The sequence below is a fragment of the Orcinus orca genome, chromosome 7, assembly GCF_937001465.1.
Source record: "Orcinus orca chromosome 7, mOrcOrc1.1, whole genome shotgun sequence".
Classification (NCBI taxonomy): domain Eukaryota; kingdom Metazoa; phylum Chordata; class Mammalia; order Artiodactyla; family Delphinidae; genus Orcinus; species Orcinus orca.
This window is the reverse complement of record NC_064565.1, coordinates 96,473,946-96,480,503: the sequence shown is the minus strand read 5'-3', so window position 1 is coordinate 96,480,503 and position 6,558 is coordinate 96,473,946. Positions and strand designations below refer to the sequence as shown.

The 6,558-nt window shown below is 38.8% G+C and overlaps 1 long non-coding RNA gene across 1 annotated transcript in view; it reads left to right on the top strand.

The window, feature by feature from the left end:
* Positions 1–6,045: 6,045 nt before the first annotated feature.
* The window catches only part of LOC117200397 (uncharacterized), a 43,457-nt gene continuing 42,944 nt past the window's right edge, over positions 6,046–6,558 (top strand). The window contains exon 1 of the long non-coding RNA XR_004481933.2: positions 6,046–6,136. This is a non-coding gene — a long non-coding RNA (uncharacterized LOC117200397). The remainder of the gene's footprint in view (positions 6,137–6,558) is intronic.

Below are 6,558 nucleotides of genomic sequence, written 5' to 3'. Positions count from 1 at the left end.
ATAGCTAACTCTTTTTCATGTGTGTGTGTGTGTGTGTGTGTGTGTGTGTGTGTGTGATGAGAATGCTTAAGATCTACTCTCAGCAACTTTCAAGTATATAATGTGTTATTAACTACATGGATTAATCTGGAGCGCATTATGCTAAGTGAAATAGGCCAGAAAGAGAAAGGAAAATATTGTATGGTATCACTTATATGTGGACTCTTAAAAAAAAAAGCTGATTTTATAGAAACAGAGAACAGAATGATGGTTGCCAGGGCCTGGGGGGCAGGGGAAGTGGGGTGATGCAGATCAAAGGGCTCAGATTTTTAGTTGGAAGAAGGGTAGGTCCTGAGGACCTTATGTACAGCACGGTGAGTGTAATTCTGTAGCAGTGCAGTACCGTCTATGTGAAAGGAAAATCATAATTTGAATTGTTGTTTGAACATTTGTGTATTTGTTTGATGTGTAAGTGATTTGGGTCAGGAAAGTAAAAACCACCCTAGGTCTTTACTGTAGAAAGGAGGTGTAATGTAGGGAATCTGAAAGGGCAGAACTTGAGAGGAGCTGGGCCAACAGTCTCAGATGCCTGTAGCAACGAACACGCGTACATCTCAGGAAATGACCCAAAGTCTTGGGCAAAAGCTCCTGAGCCCTCTGACCAGACCACACCTGCCCCAACTGCGACCTGAGAACAAGGGTTTCTCTTTCTTTTCTGCCTTCCAGCTCTCACACAAGCTTCTCTCACTGAAGGACTCTCCCTGGATCCTTGCTGGCAAAAGAATCTGGAAATGTAGTTTGCAGGCTTTATACTCCTGCAAGCTCAGGAGGCGAGCTCAGAAGGCAGGGATGGTACTGGGTGTCAACAAGTCATATCCAGCAGTGATTGGTAGTTTGAATTTGAAAATATTTCCACTGACATGTTGTGCTTGATCGAGCCTTATGCAGACTTTCCTGTTTTTCTTGTATTGTGTGCATGGTCCAGAGGGCTAAAATGATGAGTGAGAAGCAAAAGCATGGCTTCTAACAATGCACACACGTTTGAAAATTCCATTTGAGTGGCTTCCCTCCAAGATAATGGCTGGAGAGGTCAGTATTTGGGGCTTAAGTGAAATGGAATATTGCTCAATTTAGTGACCACACAGAATTAAAAGAGATGTCAAATGTTTTTGAAGTATCTTGACATGAAACATTTTGAATGAGGCAAGAGAGAGTGGAAGGCACATTTACCAAAGCAGAGGTGATAAGTTTATAGATAACAGTTTTGTGTATATTTTGAAATTTATTTAAGCACAATCTTTTACAATAATGTTTGAAGTAAAGTGATTGATAATACATTAAACATGATGTATATGAAGCTGTGTCTATTCACCTGTCTGTATATGTTGGATAGATTATTTTCTCCTCCATCTCCTGGGACCAGGAGAAAGCCCCAAAGACCCTTTGGTAGTGCTCATAAAGGCGGAGGAAGAGATGCCAACGTTTTTAACATAAAACTGTCCCAGGATCTTGGCAACATCAAGGGTCTAAATGCCCTGTGGGTCTTTTGACCTAAAAAGCCCAAGTTCAATTCAAGTGCAACTAAAAGGAGCTGAATGCCTAAGTCAGTGTGAGGCTGAGAGAAAGATGAGTGGGCCTGAGGTGGATGGTAAAGCAGTGCAGAATTACAGGTAGGAAACTACACAGTGCATTGCCCCAAAGAGACTACTAAGCATCAGTAACGTCACACAATTTCTTGAAATATTTCCTTATTTCCTGACAGATTTTTAAAGTATGTATAGTTACATCACAAACTATTTTCAAAAATAAAAAATTTTCTGAAATATAATATACATATTTTTGTATGTTGATGAAAAACCATATATTTATTATCTGAAAATTTAAAATAAGCAGAATGATTATATTTATGCACTTTAATTAGTTCCTTAATTATATCTGTCCCTAGTAGAATGGACAGGATGCATAAGTTTTCATGCATCTAGAATATTGCAGCTTGGTACACCCTGTGGCCACCAGGCATAGCAGTCATCTCCCCATGACTCTGGGTGAGACATTATCTGTTCCTAAACATTTGTGTCCTAAGACCCTGCATATAGTCCTTGAAAGGAAAGCATTATGTTGAGTCTGGAATAATTTGGGAAAAGAGAGACCAGTTATTACTGGCTGTCTTTTGGATTTTTTTATGTATTAAAATAAGAACTCTTTTTACTCCACATGATGTCACATACTACTAGATGAAACCATAACTGTAGATGGAAGTACAAAGTAGAAATCTTCCAAACTCATCCCAACTCTGACTGAGTCTCAACTGGATTCAGATACTGGTCCCACTACTTCTTTGTGCAAGTAATTAGTGCCTCAGTTTTCTCATCTATAAAATGGAATTTCTGTGAAAACTGTTGTGAGGTCTAAATAAATGTAAAACGTTTAGAGCCAGGCAGAGAGGAAAAGTACTATCAATTACTTTTATATTATTTAGAAAACTTTTTCCCTCCAATTCATTGTTGAGATTAAAGACATTGTCCTATAGTTTCAGAGGTGTTCTTAAATATCTACAGACATCCGTTGTGATTATATCACAATTTATTCAGTGTATTGTTGAAGGACATTTGGGTTGCTTCCAGGTTTCATCGTTTATAAATAGAACTGCTGTGAACATTCTTGTTTATGTCTTTTGGTAGAATGTCCATTCATTTGTCTTGAATAGAAACTCAGGAGTTAAATTGCAGGGTTAAGGGGTAATATGTTTGTGAAACTTTATTGAGTGCTTGAATTCTTAAATGTCATGTCATCATCATCATCACCACCACCAACAACAACATCATTACCGTCATTGCTAACAATTTTAGCTGGTCTGTTTTGCCAATGAGTTATTTATTTCCCCCTCTCTTTTCTAAGGCACACTTTCCTAAGTCAGAGAGATATCATGTATGTGTGTGATTTCAACACTTTCTCCTCTCAGTCCGTAACCTACTGGACCAGAGGTCACATCAGATTCAAGCTGGGATGTCCATATTCTGTTTCCAGAAGCTGCAGTTGGGACTAAGAGAGAGCTGTTCACTCTCTGTGGATCTGGAACATGGAAACTTGCAAATGCAAGACAGACATTATACCAAATAATTAGAGAGGCAAAGGCAGTCAAGGTTTAGAGAGAGAAGAATCAACCAGTTGTAGTAAAAGAAAGACATACTTCTTGGATTCCTGAGAATTTTCCATTTTCTCATTCAAGTCTCTAATTGAGATTAGTTTTTATTCTATCTGTGGATAGTCTGAAGCACTTCTGTGTTCGCTGAATAGAATGTCCCTTTTTCTACAAGCTTGCTAGAGGGAGTGTTTGATACCAGTAATCGAGTGTTTTCCTAATATCATTTTGTACTGTATCATTCCTGGGTTTAGCTGTGCCAATAATTTGGAAAATTATTTCTGTTGGATCAACTTGTATTCCTCCAATATACAAGCATATATAGCAAATGGGACAGTCAATAAATAATAGAAAGGTAATAAATATTCTGATATCAGCAGTGCTGAAGCAAAATATTCTCCTTACAATGTCACTAACATCACGGTTTTATAGATAACAGAAGAAGGCTTTATTTTATTCAGAAGGCTTCGTGCTCTGATGTCTTCAGCTAGAAAGGTAACTCTTGTGAGTTCTAAAGGCCTCTTTCTTCTCTCAGTGGGTTTTACCGTCCTGTCCCTTTGCACCAATACCCCTCCGTCCCCACATATAGTTCTGATTCTGTAGCTGGGAACTTATGTGTGCTTTATTACACATACCCAGAGTCAGGGTATTTCTTCCCAAGATACATAGATGTTTACACGTCTCTTAACAGAAATTAAGGCAAGAGTGTCCCTTTGCAGTTTGTTCTGTTGGTCCATCACTCCCATGAGTTAGAGCTCTCAGAAGTAATAAGTAATTGGAGCCTGTGCTTTAAGAGTAGTGTTTTGGAAAGATGCTGTTGGAGGTCAGGGTGCCTGACATGGAGAGCTGGTGGAAAAGTTATATAATTTAACTCTTCATCTACTTTCTACCTTCACTGGTCCACTGACCTGACTTGAAAAATAAATTTGAATGCCTACAGATACTATCTAACTCAGCCTTGAAGAAGCTAAAGGAAGCCTCTTATTATTTTGTTCTTTCCCCCACCGTAGTCTACTTCTAATTGTATACAGTGGCCTGAGGGGTGGGTACAGGGGTGGGGGGGTAAGGGGTTCGTAGTTCTACCAGACAGATTGAACAGATGAACAAGTTAGCATCTTTCACCCTCATCTCCTTGTTTATCCTAATCTTTTCCTTCACCATAAATTAAATGTTTTACTTTTATGAGAATTTGTTCCAGAGCTTGAACAACTAGACACCTATGGAAGGTTTGGTATCAGAGGATCTAAATTTCAGGATGGATGTGAAAAGTCACATTGGAACTCTCAGGTTCGAGGAAATGTCTTGAAAGTCCTTCTTTATCGTGTCCTCACCTGTTGCTTCTCTCCACCCTGGGAAGGTGTCAACCTCAACCCAACTCCTGTCTTCTTTCACTTCCTAATCTCACCTTTAGTCTGTAGTTTCCTGAAATATGATGATGAATCTTCCACAGCCCCTGAGTTCCTGTGTCTCAAAATATTCAGCTACTAATAGATCAGCTAAGACCAAATGGCTGCATGCAAGATCGGTGCTCCAGGTGGATTATAAACAGGCAGACCAGGCACCTGGTTAGGGGCATGGGAAAAGCTGGGTCCCTCAAACATCAGACAAAATGTAAAAATTCCTAATAATAGCTAATGCTTATTCAAGGCTTACCATGTGCCTGGTACTACGCTAAGCACTTGATATATAGGTTAACTCTTTTAACCTTCCCAGAAGTCCTATAAAGATATACTATTGTTACCCTCAGGAAACAAAGGCACCGAGAGGTTTCTTTCTTGTCCAAGTCACGGAATGAGTAAGTGGAAGCAGCAGAGCAGGAATCTAGACTCAAGCATCTGAATCCAAAGTCCAGACTCAATCTCACCTCCCAAATGAAAGCATTTGATATTTAAGGGAAAAAAATCATCTTGAAAACGTAAGATTTTTTTGAATGAACACTTATTTTATAGCCTAGAATTTTAATTTTCAGCATATCATGGATGTGTATAGGGAAAACACTAAAATCTCTTTTGTGTTAGGGCTTTAGAGTTTTTAATATGACTTTGGGCCACTTTTAGGCTGTGAGGCTTTGGGCAGTGTATGTCTCTGAGCCTCAGTTTCTTGTTTTATATAATTAAGATATAATAGGCGTGTCCTATAGTCGTATCTGGAAAGACAAATTTAAAAGATAATGTACATTATAAGTACTCAACAAATGGTAACAATACCTGTCATTTAATGAGTGATTATTAGGAGACAGGCAATTCCTACCTACACATTATCTCAGATAATCAAACGGAGGGACACTAGCTACTGCAAAACACTATCAAGTTAAAAAAGTTTAAATCCCTCTAATAGGACTCAAATGTGAATGTTCCTTTCTTTTTCCTGGTTGTCTGTTTGTTGTTGTTTGTTTGGTTTGTTTTTGTGTTTATTTTTTTGGCAAGGCTTATTACAAGTACAAGACTTTTGAGTATCACAAAAGTTTATAACTTAATATCTTTCTTAGGAAGAATTATACCTACGTTGCTGACCCTTAAGAAAACAGAAAAGAATACCATCTGTATGTCAGCATTAAAGATTAAAAACTTTGTACTAGGGGCTTCCATGGTGGCGCAGTGGTTGAGAGTCCGCCTGCCAATGCAGGGGACACGGGTTCATGCCCCGGTCCGGGAAGATCCCACATGCTGCGGAGCGGCTGGGCCCGTGAGCCATGGTCGCTGAGCCTGCGCGTCTGGAGCCTGTGCTCCGCAACGGGAGAGGCCACAACAGTGAGAGGCCCATGTACCGCAAAAAAAAAAAAAACAAAAAACTTTGTACTAGGCAGTACAAGTGGGTAATTTAATTCTCTCAGAATGTTTATGTCTGGTTTTCTTATTGCCCAATTTCAAAAGGATGCTGTGTTTTAAAAATGAATATATAGAAGTTTCTTGATTTCCCTTTACAGTAAGTGATTTCCCTTTACAGTAAGATGAACATTTGATGAAAAGAAATGGGATTTTCTGAAGTACATCTGACACAATTTGCTTCCAACTGGTAGGTATAAATTAATGTAACAAAAGGCAATAGTTTTTTAAGTCTTACCTAAAATTGAGGTATCTAACCTTGTTTCTTTTTAGAGACTGAGAGAATATCTACTGAAGGTAATGAAAACAGAGTTACTGTGTTCCCTCGCGGCATCATTCTTGGAGACTTGACATTTGAATTCCCAAGTTAGCTTTTATTTTTAACAGTTGTTGAAAATATACATTTTTAAATGCCAACAACTTAGAAGTAGTTTCCCTTTCCCTAGCAATATACTGGTGGCATTCAGTCACATGGTTCTTCCTTCCTGTTAACCTAACATGATTGGAAATGTTGTATATTGGGAAAAAAGAATTCCATGGTTTCTGATGGGTTAGACCACTAAATGATTCAATCAAGAATATGTGTGCGGGCTTCCCTGGTGGCGCAGTGGT